This window comes from Diabrotica undecimpunctata, chromosome 6 (genome assembly GCF_040954645.1).
Source record: "Diabrotica undecimpunctata isolate CICGRU chromosome 6, icDiaUnde3, whole genome shotgun sequence".
NCBI classification, from domain to species: Eukaryota; Metazoa; Arthropoda; class Insecta; order Coleoptera; family Chrysomelidae; genus Diabrotica; species Diabrotica undecimpunctata.
Window position 1 is genome coordinate 30,841,280 of NC_092808.1, and position 18,930 is coordinate 30,860,209.

General features: G+C 33.0%; 1 protein-coding gene and 1 long non-coding RNA gene across 4 annotated transcripts in view; one reads left to right on the forward strand and one right to left on the reverse strand.

The window, feature by feature from the left end:
* CrebA (Cyclic-AMP response element binding protein A) overlaps positions 1–18,930 on the reverse strand; it is a 440,191-nt gene that overhangs the window by 63,647 nt on the left and 357,614 nt on the right. The gene's annotated exons all lie outside the window — the stretch shown is intronic.
* On the forward strand, positions 14,739–15,216 carry LOC140442618 (uncharacterized). Of its 2 annotated transcripts, none has more exons than XR_011951082.1 (3): positions 14,739–14,845; positions 14,899–14,983; positions 15,038–15,216. It is a non-coding gene; the product is annotated as an uncharacterized lncRNA (long non-coding RNA). The 2 variants fall into 2 exon arrangements; XR_011951083.1 differs by having other exon boundaries at positions 15,041–15,088.

Sequence of the window (18,930 nt, forward strand, 5' to 3'; positions counted from 1 at the left end):
CGCACGCACGTTTAGAAGCTGTAGCCATTTCTCTAGAAGGTATCACAAAAATAAATATTTTTACTATTTACAAATCTCGTGAGACAAATATCTCCTCGTATTTTAACACGTGATTGTAATGCTTATAACAGTATTTGAGGTTCTACATATGATGACAAAAAATACTTCAACGCACACCATCACATAACTTTGAACTTACGCATTTGAGAAAAGCTTTACTAAACATTATTTATTAATTTACCTAATTATTATTTTGCTATAAAAATCATACCCATATGGCTCAAAAACAACTGAAAGTGTGGGAGCATCAGCAGTCACTCCACAAAAGGTCCTTAAATTCAAACTACCTAATATTTAATAATCCAATCTATACAGCCGAACTGTATACTCCCTATCGCGCCATAGAACTAACAAATCTGACACTAAACTGCAAATATATTATCTTAACAGACTCAATTAGTGCCATACCAAGCATCCGACAACTGTTTTCGAAAAACCCGCTTAAAAAAAAAATAAAACTGTCCTTTATCAATCATAATGATATAAATTCCATCTGGATTTCATCCCATATAGGAATAACAGGCAACGAAATTCCTGACTAGAGTGCTAAAGACGCGATAATGAGCGATTTTTCCAAAATTGTAAACACATCGGTATGAAAGAGCAGCTCATACAAGAGCTTGTATAAAAAAAATCAATATTAGGTGCGTGGAAAAATACATGGAGTGAGTCAAATTCAAAGTTAAAACAAGTGAAACCCCGCATAGACACATAAAATAAATGTATTACCTTCCTCAAGGAGCCAAAAAAAAATAATAACGCGTCTCAGACTAGGTCATATTAGGTTAATGCATGATTACTTAATTAAAAAGTACGAATCGCCGCGATATGAAACTTGTAAAACCACACTAACAATAAAACACATACTACAAGATATCAGCAGCACTTCTAGAAGTCCTAGGTGCAGACTGTAATTTCAACAATATAAATTTCTTGAAAGATATTATTAGGTAATAAGTACCACAAAATTTAATAAACATATGTTATCTATTAATTTTTCGCTAATGGCCATTTGGTCGATGCAAATATCTAAATAAAACAAAATAAAGTCGTGTCAAAACAGCTAATAGTACATCTCATGCATTACTGAATACAGGTATTACTTTACAATAATGTGTCTACTATATAGTGAAAAACATGGGAAAGTGGCCGCCTATCTTTAGTTTTCCAATTTGTTCGAAATAGCTATTAACACATTCACGACCAACCGTCACACATGTGTGACGGTACAGTTTTCGTAAGAACTGCTGACACACAGGTGTGACACCGAACTTACGTGATGAAATGTAAAATAATTTTACCATGGTTTATCACAGTGGGTCTAAATTTGGCCACAATCCACCTGGACAATCCTTCTTTCACACGCTATGGCTGGGTTATGATCTCGACGTTTAAAAAAAGAAGAAATAACCTATAAATTTATAACACGTATGCAAACGTCAAATACGAAAAGCGTCGTTATTGTGTATAAATTAGACAGGTAATATAACTTACGTAACTTATTTATACACGGTGTAATCCCTTATTATTTGTTTCAGACGTATTTTCTATGTCAAAAAGACATCTAAGTACACGAGATCTTCAATTAGAGGCCGAGATGGCTAGTAGGAAAGTTAGTGAGTACAGAGACACCGAAAATATTGAATATGATTTCGAGGAGGACCATAATGATGAAATATTTTATTCTAGTGGGAAGTGAAGATTCTCTTCATTCTGGAAGAGAGACTGAGGAGACTAGCAATAATGGTAGGTGAGTCGAACAATGATGGCGGTGGCCGAACGATGAAAATGAAAATGTGGCCCAAGAAAATGATGAGGCGACTGTCTTGATGTAGAGGAAGATATTGGGATACATCAGTTTACTGAACAAGAGAATATAAAAGTAGAAATTCCTGTTGACGCAACACCTATACAATATTTTTCATTACTATTTGATGAAGAGTTTTTATTAAAAATCGTAGAGTAGACAAACCACAGAGTTGCTTCACGTAAAGAAAACCCTAATTTAAAAAAAATTATGGGTCTCTGCATATTAATGGGAAACATAAAACTTCCCTCCTTACGTTTATACTGGAGCACAGATTAACTATATCACTTTTCAATATTTGGAAAAACTATTCTTCAAAATATTTGGTTTTACAAGCCGGAAGACGTAGAAGTTCAAGATCGACTTCACGAAATTAAAAACGTTACGAGTCATATTATAAATAATATATTTAAAGTTTACTATCCAGGAGAGAACTTAAGTCTTGACGAAGCCCTCTTACTTTGGAGAGGGCGGTTAATATTCCGACAGTATATGCCGAAAAAAACTAGTAGGTAAATATGAAATAAAAATTTACGAGATTACTAGCTCTGATGAATTTTTACTAAATTTCCTACTCTACAGCGGCAAGGGGACAGTAGTAAATGAAAATGGACATGCGTTTGAAGTAGTTAACAGGCTTGTTACTGAATATTTAGAGAAGGGGCACACTATATACATGGACAATTATTACAACAGTTATGAGCTTGCTAAGTTTTTACATGAAAAGAAGACCTACGTTTGTGGAACATTACGAAAAAATAGAAAAAGGAACCCAAAGAGTATTATTACAAAAAAATTAAAGAAAGGTGAAGTCGTATGGCAAAGCAGAGGTCCAATCAGAGTATTAAAATGGAAAGATAAGAGAAATGTAATAATTATTTCATCCAAGCATGGTTCCGAAATGGTTGAAGTTGAAAATCGTAGAGGCAAGAAAAAATTGAAGACAGTAATGATACGTGACTACAATTCCTTTATGTCGGGAATTGTCAGAATTGACCAGATGACCTCATGTTATGGCACACCACGAAAAAATTTGAGATGGTACATGAAAGTTTTCTTTCACTTAGTAGATATTTGCACGTGGAATGGCAACTGGTTGTTGAATCAAAATAGAAACACGTCAAAGAAAACAAGATTGTCGTACCTTCAGTTTAGAGAGGAAGTGATCAAACATTTATTGGGACAAACAGAACAAAAAAGTTGTTGCGGAACACAACAAAAAAAATAAGCGGAAAAGATGTCGACAGTGCAGTGGAAGCAGAAAAAGGGCTGTCACCTGGTACACATGTCAGGAATGTAAGGGGAGTGATGGACAGCCCATTGGGTTGTGTATTACATACTGTTTTGCTGAGTGGCACAGAAAAGACAATTAAACTTTGTTTTACTATATGTTATAGTTTATAGTAATAATTATTATTACTATAAACCAGTGTCACACATGTGTGACATTATCGAAAACATTTTTTTTATAATCATTGTTCAATCATAGTACTCTTCCAGAAAAACGGTGGTTTTGGCATGTTTCTTTCATGTATAACCACAATCAGTTTGACTGGACCGTCCTAAAGATAGGTTGGTCGCGAATGTGTTAAAAGTTAAAGAATAGCAAAGAAATAGATTCCATAAAAAATCAAAAAATAGGTCAAATAATAAAAAAATGTTCTTTATTTGTCTATCAAAATTCTCCACCTTTGCGTGAGTCTATTTAATTTTTTTCCCAATAAATATGATCAAAACTTTCCAAGTATGCTAAATCTTTCCTAAACAATATACTGTGCAACACGGATGTAGATAGTCTCCCGCAGACCTTTTATATTCGATAACTGTTCTTAATAGCATTGGCCCGTAAAATTCCTGATTGTTTCCAACAATACAATAAAAAAACTCAAGATAATATTATTATTATCGATGGCACTGGACAAATACCAGAGAATGTTAGAAATGGCAATCTCTGACCGTGACCGTCTCTAGTGCTAATACCAAAGAAGTATCAAGAAGGTTTAAGCGATCGTAAAAAGGAAATTGTAATAGAACGCTTAAAATCGTTATTAACAAAGCTTCAAATTAAAGGAAACTTTTTTAATTTAATTATTAAAAAAGAAAAAAAGTTTATTACGATACCTATCACACAAGGCTGAATGGCTATTATTTGGTTTGTTTAGTCATTAAAAATGCATTTCTAGGATTATTCTTTCCTAATATATAGTTCAGGCCAGATAATGACACTATCTAGCACTCAAATATGAGGTCTTTATATTAATAATAGAAGTACTAATATAATGTTATTACATAAACTCTGATTAAAATTTATGTATGCACAGAAAACTATGGAAAATAATAGGCCAAAAAATAAATAAAAAACTTTTTACTGCTTAATTAAATATGTAAAAATATGTCCTACGCCTCTCACTCACATTTAGGCAAGTGCATTTTAATGTTCTTAACATAGAATTTTTCCTATGCCCCTTCTAATCTACGAACGTCTATGAACGTCTATTGCATTTCTTTATCGAGTCCGAAGGTCGTTGACCATCAAGTAGAAGAAGCCAATGGTTCCTCTTCAAGGTCTCTGTTCCGCCTAAATTCCTGCAGAATTTGGAAAGGTATTCTTCTGCGCATAATAAAAAACAAATCACGATTACAGAGTTTGTTTTAGCTTTTAGCAAATTAAGGTCGCCGAACTTTTAGACGGTAGATATGCATTATTGTTCGCGTATACGATTTGATTATTAATTTGATATACTTTTATGGTGATGCACAAATATAATGATCGAAAGATTTAATAGCTACATTTTAACAACTCAATTTATCGAGCAATAAAAAGTATATTTGAGTAAAGAGTTTTTAACCTTTTTACCTAATAAGTAGAATCGATAAATTGGAGATGTAGGTGTACAGGGGAAGGCAGATAATGCCTAATATTTTTTTTCAACCACTTTCATCTATAATAGCTATTATAGCTAGGAATATTTTACCTGGAATTTGTTTTTCAACTGGCCACTTAATAGGATACGTGTATAATTTCATTAGGGAACTATTTCTTCAATTTTTACACAATGTGTCTGTGTTCTACTGGAGAATAGGTCATTTTAGTTATATTATTCTTCCAATCGTTTATTTTTTATTTTAAAATTAGTTATTATATATTTATATTTTCTTATTACGAAGCTTATGTTAAAATTTTTGCCAAGTGATATGAAGAACGATATTTTTGGGAAAAGTATTCGCCTTCAAGATAATGTCCTTTTGCATTCGAACAAACCGGTCGAAGCATTTATAGCCATTTCAAAATAGATATCTCAGAAATGAAGTTTTCGTATACTTCGACCGCCTCACCTGGCATATTAAAACTTTTACTGCGTAGTTTGTTTTTGATTCTCAGGAAAACAACGAAATCAAACCAAAGCAATGTTTTTCGACTTCAAATACTCGGCTGTTATACGAGCCTTGTGAGGGCTGGTATTGTCCTGATGTAAGAGGATGCAAAGATTCCGATTTTCTTTAATCACAATTGAAGGTTCTGCCATTCTCTAATGAAATCGTGGCCCTGTTCCTTTAAAAAAAACTAGTAACGTGTTTGCCAACGCTGCGCGCACGTTCTATTTTTGTTGGTATTGTCATGAAACACCCATAACGTGGAATGGTTTTACGTTTGGAGCTCGTAGCAATACATACATTTTTCATCACGCTTTCACGTACCATACCATACCAATTTTGAGTTGCCTTCGTTGAATCGTTTGAGAGTTGCTGTAAGATACTTCAGAGCTCTATTTGCAATTTCATGTAGTGCAGGTGCTTTTCTCGGTGAGCTATTTTTAATTAGTTCGTTTATTTCTTGAGATGTCTGTGTGATTATCTCCTCTGGTTCTTAGGTCATTTCTTGTTGTTTCTCGACTTCTTCGAGACTTCGTCGAAGAAGTCAAGGAACAACAAGAAATGCCCGAAGAACCAGAGGAGATAATCACACCTACACTCCTTAAGAAATAAACGAACTAATTAAAAATATCTCACCGAGGAAAGCACCTGGTCTAGATGAAATTTCAAATAGAGCTCTGAAGTATCTGCCAGTAAAAGCGATAGTACTTAATGAACGCGGTCCTTAGATACAGGCTCTTCCCAAATCGACGGAAGGAAGCACACGTTATCATGATTCCGAAGCCAGGAAAGAATACCAGAAGCTCAGTTCGGATTTAGAGCAGAACACTCTAGCGAATTACAAGTACTTAGACTGACATAATACATAACAGCTGGATTTAACGAAAAACAGTACACAGGAGCAGCGTTCCTGGATGTAAGCAAAGCCTTCGACAGAGTCTGGCATAAAGGCCTAATATACAAAATGAGCGGCTACGGATACAGTGAGGCCATGACGAGACTGATCTCTTCATACTTGAGCAACCGAAGCTTCAGGGTACGAATAGGACAAGTACTGGCTGGAGTGCCATAGGGAGTACCCCTACTGTACACCAGGAACACTACTCAGCCTTTATGCAGACGACACAGCAATTGCGACTAAACACAGAAACTTAGAAGTAGCGGTCAACAATCTACAGACAGCATTGGATAACATTGAAGAATGTTGTATCCAATGGAAAATAGTAATGAATTAAGAAAAGACACAAGCAATCATATTAAAAAAAAGGGAATCCCCAGAGGAACAGCTGTTAGTGCAAGATAATTCCATCGAATGGAAAAGAGAAGCGAAATACCTAGTAGTCACTATGGACCACGCAACCTTCAGGCAACACGTGGACACAACCATCCAAAAAACAGCAACAGCCAGAGCAGCAATCAGAGGACTCATAGGTAAAAAAAGCAAACTGCGAATAAAGACGAAAATGAGACTGATAAACAGCATCATAATTATCTTGACATCAAGATAATTTCACAATATTTACACATCGATGAAATGTACAGATTTGAAGAAGATTAAGTAATTATTAATACGTAAAAATAATTTATTATACTGTAAAACCTTTTTAAATTAAAAATAGATTTATTAACAAACACTTATTTTTCCTTTGCTTTCTTTGTTTTATTTTTTGTAGTCGGGTGTTCAGATAAAAACTAACTGTAAATATTAGAAGGGACGCTATAGAGTTCTAGATGTGTCGTAGGTTCATAAAATAAATCTTATACTTTCCAACTGACCTCAATTATATGTTGCAAAATCAATTGAATTTATACGTTCTTCTTCGTAAAAGCTATACATAGCTATACAAGTAGTACATTTTTATCGCGATGTACGGCAATGGATATCGATTAATTTATAGTAACAATAAAGAATATACATAAATACTGTTTATGTTTATATGAAAATTACATTTTTAAATTATATTTGAGTTTCGTTTTTCAGTTCGGAAATCGTTCTTAAAAAAAAATTATTATAAAAATTGTGTGAAAAGTATAATACCAGTCGTTGTTTAAGAAATTTTCATATAAACATGAGTGAACGTCATTCAAGATTTACGGTGTCAGAACCCCAAAAGCAGCGTTGCCAAAACATCAGAATAGTAAGTTAATACCTAAGTGAGGAATTTTTAAAATGCCAACTATTTAAGAATACAATAAAGCAGTCAATAGGATTTTTAAAATGTAGTAAAATGAGTAAAAAAACTGAAAGATTTTATATACTTAATAAACCCAATGCTAATAATAATAATATATAATTAACGAATTGACTAATGTGACTAAATAAACTTTTACCATATGTTTTTGTGGTTCTGACACTTCTTTTGTCTTTATTTTGCCATGAACGACATATTGTTCCATTTTGGAAGATCCATGTTTCATAAAAAAAACAAACTTATAAAAAAATTTCTCTGCTATATATATATATATATATATATATATATATATATATATATATATCCCTTCCAGGAGGGATCTATGAAGGAGTATCACCGATCAGACACCAGCATATTCTAGTCTAAGCCGCAGATTCGTTTTAGAATTTTAAACTGCTGCGTTAGCCATTTTTATTTTTCTGTACACCGAGCCAGGGCTTAAACACGCACATCCACTTAACCATTCGACAAGGTTGATGTTCTGGAAATTTTAGATACAAGTGACGTCACTTTGTATAAATCGTGACGTGTAATGTTTTTACTTTGAAAAATAGTATAATTGGGTTATGTTTTAAAATTGAGATTGACTTACTAGGCCTCGATTTTGAAGGCAAAAGCCATGTTTTTGTTGAAAAAGTCTTAGAGTTGGTGTTTTTGCCCTCGGAATATCAAATTCTGACCATTTTATGTGTTTTTGTATTATTTGTTTATATAGATAGACGCCTAATACATATTCTGCGCCTGTGTAATGTGTGTTTATGTATTATACGTTTGTGTATTGTGTGTTGCATTAATATGGAGTACAATTATTAATATAGATGATATGCCCCTGACTTTTTAATAATCCGTTATTGTTGGTATGTTCTTGTTGTTGACTTCTTTTAGTATTGGCAACCATATCCTGCTATATTCTGCTGATAGATTTGCTACACATTTTTCTTCATTAAGTAGGATGAGAGCTGCTTCTTTGGTTTTTCTTGTTTTCCTGTCTATTTCTTTCATGATTATTGACCCATCTTTCCATTGTACTTTCCAGGTTTCTCCCTCGTAGAAATTGTTGCCTTCACAACATATACACACAATATTTTATAATTGCAGTTGTTTGATCTTTATTGTGTGTTATTGGGTTTGGTTTTAGACAGGATAGACCCAAGATAGGATAGATTCAAAACAACTAACTCAGTGCGTTAGTTGGTTTGAATGTTGTTGTGATGTTATATTTATTTCCTATCCACTTTAATTTTTCTGATGAGCCCTTTACCTATGGTATTATTGCCATCTTTGGATCCCTTCTTATGAGTGTTTCTGGGTTGCTTGTAGTCTTTTGTTGTTTCCTTTCTTCAATCATGTGAAATTCCTTGTTTATAAATGACAACGGATAATAATTTTTTGCCAAAATCCTTGAGTATCCGATTTTTTTCCTCCTGAGATGAATTTTAATTAAAGCAAGTGTTTTGGACCCTATCAAATATAATCACAAAGACTCTATAGAGGTGACTATATAGAGGCACAAAAATAATTTAAATAAAATAAAAAAATTAAGCAGTTATTTTTATTAGATTTTATTTTCACTCTATCTTGCTTTATGATATTATTAATAAAACTAAGATAACATAGGTTGGGAAACAAATTCTTGGCTGTACAACATAAACAATGGTTTACCTTCTTTTCTTACTACTTCGGTACTCCTTAATTTGGACGTGGGAAGTTTCGGACTAAAATTACGATCGAGTTCACTTTTTTATTTTACTAATGGAATATTTCAATACTTGTAAAATTTCCTAATGAATAGCACACATTAATTAACTAAGTACTGCTAGACAAAAAAAAATCATAAAAAACTGAACAAAAATATAGTGAAACTGAAAGAAAATTGGGAAATAAAACAAAATCACTATAATTAGATAATTCTCTCGCCAAAATTTACACAAATTCATATGGACTCAGCCAACCAGAACATTATAAATTGTCCAAAGGCTATTCATTCATGACATTTCAATTTTGTGGTCTATTTTTTTGGCACTTACGGTAAAAAATAATATATTGTTTTTGTAAACCAATTTTGTAAAATTGTAATATAATAATAAGTAAAACATTATGTTTATGTGAGATTAAGCTACAATTGATTGTAATAAAAATTACATTTTTAACTAACTAATGTTTGACGTTTCGATTTCTACTCCAGAAATCGTTTTCAAAAAAGATTATTACCGGATTACATACCAACTTTCCACTGAACTGTTGGAACATCAAAAGACGTCACGGGGCCATCTATCCGAAGACGAATACCAAAAAGCAGAAGAGTTCATTAAAAACAAAAGTGACACCTTCTTTAAAGGAAAAATAACTGGTCGCACTGACTTAGTCTGACATCGGATAAACACTCCATAAGACAGGCACCAAGATGTCTCCCATTTGCAAAACAAAAAGAAGTTTATGCCATTCTTGAAGATATGCGGATGGAGAATGGCATTAAAGAGTCAAGTAGCCCCTGGTCTTCTCCAGTGGTGTTGGTAACTACGAAAGATGGTTCCACAAGTTTCTGTGTCTACCACAGAAGATTAATAGCCATCACCAAGAAAGACAGCCACCCACTGCCTCGTATTGACGATACCCTTAGTGCATTGGCTGGATCGAAATTTCATCCTCAGGAGTTGCAGCAGACCTGGCAAAAATTGAAGCAGTACAAAAATGGCCCACACCAAGAAACAAAGGCGATGTTCGAAGTTTCCTTGGCATTTACAGTTATTATCGTCGCTTGGTGAAAGATTTTGGAAAGATTGCCAAACTTCTCCAGAACCTGACCGAGAAGAAGCTGTCATTTTACTGTACACCATACTGCCAGCTTGCCTTCACCACATTTAAGCATAAATTGACAACGGCTCTAATTCTGGTGTATCCGAAAAAGCAGGGTCTTTTCGTGCTTGATGCTTCTTAAAATGGCATCGGGGTGGGGCTTCCGCAAGTGCAGGAGAGTGAGGAACACGTCATAGGATACTTTAGTAAAACTCTGGGAAAAGCGGACATAAACTACTGTGTCACCAGAAAGGAGTTATTGGCGGTCGTTAAAGCAGTAGAATCCATTCGTTTCTCTATGGTAGGCAATTCTTGATAAGATCAGACCATTCAGACTTGCAATGGTTCCTCAATTTCAAGACATCTGAAGGCCAGATAGCTCGATGGCTGGAGAAATTACAGACCTATGATTTTGAAATTTGTCACCGAGCGGGAAGAAGCCATGAAAATGCCGACAGCCTCTCTAGAAGACCATGCAAATAGAGGAAATGCCGACTCTGCGAGTGACAAGAAGAATTCTTTGTCAGATTCTACAGTGAGCGACCAGATTCTACAGTTAAAAACCCTAGAGGATGGAAGTGACGAAGATGCTCTAGCCAAAGTAATCCTCTAGGCTGAACAAAACAAAGATCCAGATCTTCACAGTGGCAGGAGATTACCAAATATGGGCAAGCAGTGAATTACTATTTGCTTCAATGGGATTCCTTGTGTTTGCGAGATAACGTTATCACTCGTAAATGAAAAAGTCTAAATGGAACAAGAACATTATCCCAAGTTGTTCTTGTCATAAAGTCATGTGTTAAGGACGTACGTGCAGAACTCCATGATAGCCGCTTCAGGGGCATTCTGGGATAAATAGGACTCTGGCTAGAGTACGTGAGAGGTATTATTGGGTTAAATGTCGGTAAGTTGTTAAAGAATGGTGCAAACGATGCGACCTATGTCCATCCAAGAAGGGAAACAAAACGAGACTTAGGGGAAAACTCCAACAATACATCACCGGGACTCCATGGGAACGAGTTGCTGTTGACATTCTGGGACCATTTCCAGTAATAACATTAGGAAATATTTGATGGTTACTATGGACTATTTTTCCAAATGGCCAGAAGTAGTACCCAACAAAGAAGCAATCACAGTTGGCGAGGTCCTGCTTTTGAATATCGTTTCCCGACATGGGGGCTTGTTTCCGACTTATGCTTCATTCTGATCAGCGGCTCAACTTCGAATCGGAAGTTTGGAAGATCATGATGGCTTTGCTGGGAATTAAGAAGACTAGAAAGACACCGCTTTATCCTCAGTCCGACGGCATGGTAAAAATACATAACCTGACCATCAACAACCAGCTAGCTAGCCTACCGTAGCTCCCACCATGAAGCAACTGGTTACACTTCAGCAATGTTATTGACTGGTCGAGAGATGAAGCTTCCCATCGATCTCCTATATGGCAATCTACCAGACGGAGAGGCGGAGCAAAAGTCACTCCCCGAGTATGTCAGCGGCCTAAAAGATCGATTGTTTAAGGTCCACGATTCTCCAGGAATAAGCTACAACTCACTAGTGACCGGATGAAGGTTAGGTTCGATCAGAAATCCACTCCCGTTAGCTTTAAGGAAGGGGATGCAGATACGGGGCGAATAGACCGAAAGAAAGGGGCGATATTATGTGACTGTAATTACGGCCCTGTAATATCTCGAAAAATCTACCTAGCGTTATATCAATGGTATTCGCGATATTTTCCTGTAATTTCGTATTGAAAGTGCTGACTCGGCGTTCATGACTTCGCTGGCGATATCTAGAATATTGGATCGTGTATAAAAACAGCTACGGCATCACTTTGAAGAGACCTGTTTTATGTGACTAGAAAAGTGTTGCGAAATACGATAATTTATTCATGAGATATTTGTTATTTAGTTATTATTAGTGAGTTTTTTTGTAGTGAGATAAGCAAAATTAGTTTAATACGTGTACTTCACTTAATTCGTGAACTCATAGAAAAACGTAACATTCTTTTAAAAAAACTGCGAAAATGTATAACCAACAAGTTGTTAGAAGTTTATGTTTTTCGAAGCATAAAAAAATCACACATAACTCCATGTTGCTGCAGAGTCTTCAATTAAGGAAATAATCTAACTGAATATAAATTTTTGCGACTAAAACCGAAGGAAGACGTAGTCGGGATAAAAAAAAAACACCTTTCAAGAATTTAATAGTTCAATCCTGAAGTTATCGAGTACCAGATCACTATTCTTAGAAGTAGATGAGATAAAGATCATCCAATTAATTGTCAATGTATGAGAGAATATAATACTACAGTCCATCTAATTTACAAACCGTCGCACGTCATTATCTACGTCAGAGATCGAAGTTGACATAGTTGCCAAAGTATAAAAAAATCCTCAATCCATTTTAAATCAAATATTATTATACTCTTTACAACGACTATTTAAATTCTTACGTGACATTTTTTAAAATAAAACACACTAATTTTGTTCTAAAAAGAACAGATTTTATTAAATAGGTAAAAATATAAAACAAGAGGTATTCACTTTAAAATTTAAAATAATAAAGTACAAAAAGTGTCAACACCGCAACTGTCAAATAGGTGTTACCAATTTATGCCAAAATTTCACCTTCGTTCGATTACAGTTACAGTGTGTTCCGAACAAATGTTCTTCATAAAAATGCTTTATAATGCATTTATACAAATTAAATGAAACATATTGCTGTCTATTTCTTTAAGTTAACATTAATAGAAATCTTTAAATATTAGTTCTACGCGTATATAATAAAATATGTCTAGTGGCTGTAATGTCAGTGTACTCGGAAAAGTGATTCTAAAAAAGAACACACCTACCGCCTAAATATTTCGTGTTGGTATCATGTGACGTCACGGGCTATGACGCCGATGACGTGCAACGGTTTGTAAATTAGATGGACTATAGATGAAAAATTTTAACAAAGCATTTGTCATAACTTGACATAATAAAATACTTTTATTATCAAAATATTCACGATCACTTTTGTTGTTACCTGGTATTTTTGTTCGTATGTGAATTTTACTGAATGAATATTTGTATACCATTTGTTTACTGTTAGAACTATTATGTGAGTAGACAATAAAAATAAACAGTTTTCTTTATAATCCGGTTAGCTAGATTTAAACAGATTTACTTTTATATCAATCGTATTGAACACAGGACGAAAATTATCTAAAACATATCAGACAAAAGGCACAGAGTTCTGAATAGAAATATGCCATTCCAATCACATATAACAAATGATATAATTAAGAATATAGAAAGGAAGTGCTTTGGAAGACACGGCGTAATTTTATCAGACACCGAATTATAAAATAATGATTGCATGAGTACTTCCTGCATATGAATAAAAACGTACAATTACATTGGTAATGATTATAGAACTATGTACCATAACTGTTTCTTTATAAATACAAGGCATGCACATATTTTTATGAAGAGTACTAGCAGTATAGCAAGATAGTTTTCGTCTTTGAACAAAAAAGAAACATGGCGGTGATCATGAAGTGTGTAAATATAAAAGAAATATTCCAAAATATTTTAACTGCTCTGGAGTCATGTAAAATCTCTTTTTTAAAGATTTTGCTACGTTATATATAAAAAAAACTATAATGTTTTTTATGATCTAGCTCATTTAGAAGGTTATACAATTTTCTATTCATCTAATCAGTGATATAAACATAAACACATCTAATTATTTAAACACAGAGTGTATCACAGTTAGTGAAAAGCAGAGTCAGAGCTGTGTTGTGTAGCCACAACAAAGAAATGGGCATTTCATGTCAAAAAAAGCTATAATGGACCAGGTGATATCTAGCTGACAAACAATCTTAGGAAAATTAGGTTAAAGAAAAATGCTGATTAATCTTGTAGATTGGGTGTATTCTTATTGTTTAAAATAAAAAAAAAACTTAGAACAAATGTTATATTTTCATTTCTATGACAAAATTTTATACAAATGCTTAAATTAAATGTTCAAATGGCCACACCCACCTAACTCTTAGCAGTAATTAAACCAACGACGACAATCTTCTTGAACATTGTGGATCATTTCTAAAGTTATATTACGAATTTCCAATTTAAAGTCGACTTATCACTACATGATTTTTCATATGACAATGAGGGCTATGATGTATCGTTTATGTGAAATAATTACATGCTGTAAACTCCGATTTTAACACATTTATGTAAAAATTTTCAAATCGGTATGATGTAAGAACTACGTATAACGGGTTGCCTACCTTGATATGTAATTTATCTATATGTAAATGTAATTTTTAAGCTGTCTAAAATTAGGTGCCGTTTTCGCTCTTAGTTAGGTTATGTTATTGTATGTAATTTGTGGAAACAAGTTACTATTTTTTTATAAGTATAATAAAATAAACTAATGGCTTCAATTAAAAAGAAAACAACCAGGAAACAATTGTAAGTGATGTTAGACTTCATAAAAATAAATAGTGCTTACTGGCAAAATAGTCAAGGAAGGCTAAGAAAATAGCCCAATTGTTAGAGGAATTTGCTATCATGGTAAATACAGTAGATGGTGGCCCTAAAAAACAGGAGAACAATGAAGACATGTAAGAAGATTAATTTCTGTTACTATCAAATTTAATAAATGCTAAATTTTTAGGTGTTCAATGAGTGGAAGATTTTGCAACTCATTTCAAAGATTCATCTTGGGGAGCCCCAGATTATAAATACATTGGAGTTTAAAAGTAAAGATTAATTATTGATGTATCATGTTTATTATGGTGTATAATATTTTTCAGAAGGAAAAGGAAGTCAACCTGTAAAAATTAAAAATGCAATAGTTTTATTTAAAATTCTATAAACATATCCTTTATAAAATTATATCTCAATAATTATGGAATAAACTGAATATAAACATTTTTGTTTAACAGTTTTATAACTCAAAATTTTTTAGCCACTTTGTAATATGTTTCAGATTTTTTGTTTTGTCTTGATCTTTGTGTTATTCTTTTTGATTTTGTAACTAATTGTAACATAAATACCTACCTACCATTATGAAATATACTAATTATAAACACTTTTATTTAACAACTTGTTTTTTTTTTATTTTACAACACCGAAGTTTGCAGCAATAATACTTCTTCATATTCTCTAAGGGTTATGAGCACATTTGGACCATTTTGTAATATATTTTAGTTTGTTTTACCATTATCATTATTCAACATCAATGCAACACAGGAATATATGTTTCCAGCTTTAACAAGGCTATAATGTAAAACTCTGTGCTTGTGCAAATAATTCTTTAGGACAATTCTCTATTCACCCCTGTGTCTACCAACTCTTCTGTACATTCTAACTCCAATAGATGTTAAATCATCTTCTAAATTGTCTTGATACCTAAGTCTTGGTTTTCTTCTGGTTTATTGTCCCATCAGCCCTCTTCTGTCAAAAACCTTTCCAACTGTTGCACCTACCTCTTGCCTGATGAAATGCTCTGCTCTATCCATGTAAGGTATGCTACCTTAATGAATTTTATGTCAGGTTCCACAAAGGTTCTATACAACCCAAAGTTGTAATGCCTGTGCTACAAACCTTGTTCTTTGTAGTAGTATATTTTAGGTGTATTTGTAGGTTTACTTTGTGGTATATTTTAGGTTTGCGTTAATTTTTGAAATTGTATTCTTTACTTGTATGTTTTAATTTTCCAAGGATTTTAACAAATTTTGGACTACTTTTTAATATATTTTAAATTTGTTTATTTTGAACTTTTTGCAATTAATTGTAACATACGGGTTTTATGTTTTTAAACATTTTTATTTAACAATTTTATAACACAAAGTTTGTATAAATATAAATCATATAATTATAAAATAAACTGAGGATAAACATTTTTATTTAAATATTTTATAACATAACATTTGCAGCGATAACACTTCTTTATATTCTCTAAGGGCTTTCAAAACTTTTGAGCCAGGTTGTAATATATTTTTATTTTGTTAGTGTTGTATAATTTTTGTAATTAATTGTAACATACATGATTTATGTTTTTGTTTTTAACAATATATAAACATTTTTAATTTAATATGTTATAATACAGTGTGCAGCAATATATATCTTCGTATTATCTAAACAGTTTAAAAAAATTTTGAGCCACTTAGTAATATGTTTTAGATTGTTTGTTTTGAGCTTTATGTAATTAATTGAAATATTAACATTTATATCACTAAACTATACTAGATTATAAAACTCTATCATATATATTATAAAATAATGAAATATCACTAAATTGTAAAATTATATTACTAAACTATATTTGATTATAAAACTATATCACTATTTATCATTGTGAAATAAATAAATTATGAAAATATTAATAAGTTTTTGTTTCACTACACAAAGTTTGCAGCAACAACACTTCTTATTCTCTGTGCTTCCAACACCCAACCATTGTTTTGATTTGCCTCCTTTAGAATCATTTCTATGAGAACTACAGGCTGTACTTCATCTTTTTCACCATTTTGGCACAAAGTGTTCCACTATCCCTGCAGCTATTTCTGTTAATACTTTACTAAATGTACTTTGTTCCATTGAAAATAACAGGTTGTTACCAGTACATTTTTGGTAACTTTCATTTCCTACAAAATTAAGTAGGGAGAGAACCTTTAATTCTATTGCAATTTAGTTAGAGCTGGTTATCTATTTCAAATGGGTTACTGGTGTCCCGTAACTGAAGTTGCTCTACATTTACATAATTTCTTTCTGCCACATCATTCAATTCATTGAGTAATAACAAATTTACAAAATCCATTTTTTCAAAAACAAACAAGAAGCCAAAAGTTAGGTTAATTTGAATTATCTGACAGATCTTCAGGATATGACAGAACCGAAAATAACGTTTTATGTAATTTTCTGCTGTGGCTTGGTCATTTTACGCATAGCAACGCAGGGTATGATACATCATACCGTTTTTACACATTATGTTTTGAGAACTGTAATATGATGTACGTTTTCTGAATTTTACACTAGTATGTAATTATTTACGTAAATGATACATCATAGCCCCCAATATCATATGAGATTGGTTATAATTCCTCGTTTCTATGTTTAAAAAAATCGTGTTTACACCGAATGATAAGTTGTAACTTAAGAGTGATAGTGAGGTTATGTCGCTTTTGCCGTTTGTTTCTGGTCATATAAATATCTATATCATTATAGAAAGGCAAAGATGCCTTTGTATAATGAGAAAGGCATCTTTGTTTGTATTGGCTTCCTGCCTTTTCATAATAATACTATGCCGGCAACAACTGCGTACAGATAATAGTAAGAAAAAAATATTATACGCCTCTTGGGCTCGCAGGTGGCTCTTACGAAGAAATAATGGACGGAGTATATCAAATTTAGTGTTAAGGCAATTAAAATTCGAAGACTCAGCAAGTTTTCCAATTTTTTGTCGCAAGTCGTCACAAGTTTTTGACGAACTTCTATATAAAGTGAAACCTTTTAAACGTTCCGACACACAATTGCGTGAATGTCTATTATAATGACACAATAATAAGGCGCGATATTTGAATATGTTGGTGTTACCGGTATTACATGAAGAGATATTACCGAAAATCATATGGTTTTATTATGCGGAATAGGTACCATCCTATTCTCCTGTGACGAGCTATGACGAGCCGCATGACAATGCTTCTGACAGAATCTTATGACAAATCACACAGTGTAAACATGTAAATTTCACTCCATGACCAAATCATGTGACAAATCACATGATAAATCATGTAGTGTAAAGTCGATAATTCTATTTTTTAAATCTTGTACATGTTATGGTTTTTTTTTCTTGGCAATCGGGCTAAGTGCCCATCCAGCCAGCAGCAAATGTGTAATAACGTTCACTTAAATTAACCTATTCTAACTAAACTAAATACACTACAATTCTGGAAATTAAAAGAAGACTACGATGGGAGAGGAACTAGGATTACTTTTCGCACCTAGCGAATTAGACATATCAAATAAAGTAGATTATTACTATTAACTATTAATAAGTTCTTGTCTTTGTATTTCAAATTTACTACAAGCAAAAAAAAATGTGATCTAAGTCGCAAACCATATTGCAAGTTTCACAAAGTTCGGTGTTGACTACACCGATTTTATATAAGTGTTGAGGGAAGCTTGCATGTCCGAATTTTAGCCTACAAATGGTCACAATATCATTTCTTGTAAAATCAAATTCTTGGTGCCACAAATCTGTCGGAATACTTGGATGTAATAGTGTATATCGTGTGAGGTTATTACAGCAATAGTTTTTCCAATGCAATTCCCATTTTGCCTTAAAATTACTCTTAGATATCATTAAATATTCCTGACCACCTAAATTGTTGTTGACATGCTCTCCAGTTGTAACGCTTTCTGTGGCTAAGGAGTCTGCAACTTCATTGCCACGAAGTCCTATATGAGCTTTTACCCAAGTGAATTTTAATTCGTATTGACTTTTTTTTAATTTATGAATTCTTGCTTTTAATTCTCTAATAAACGGATTTGTATCAGTAGCCATCACATTAATTGGGTTAGCGATTCATTTAAGAACAGATAAGGAGTCACTCAAAAAATGTATTTTTTTTTAACTTGTTTTTTTCGACATAATCGCAGGCTTTAATAATACCAATCGCTTCTGCAGAAAAAATGGAAGTAT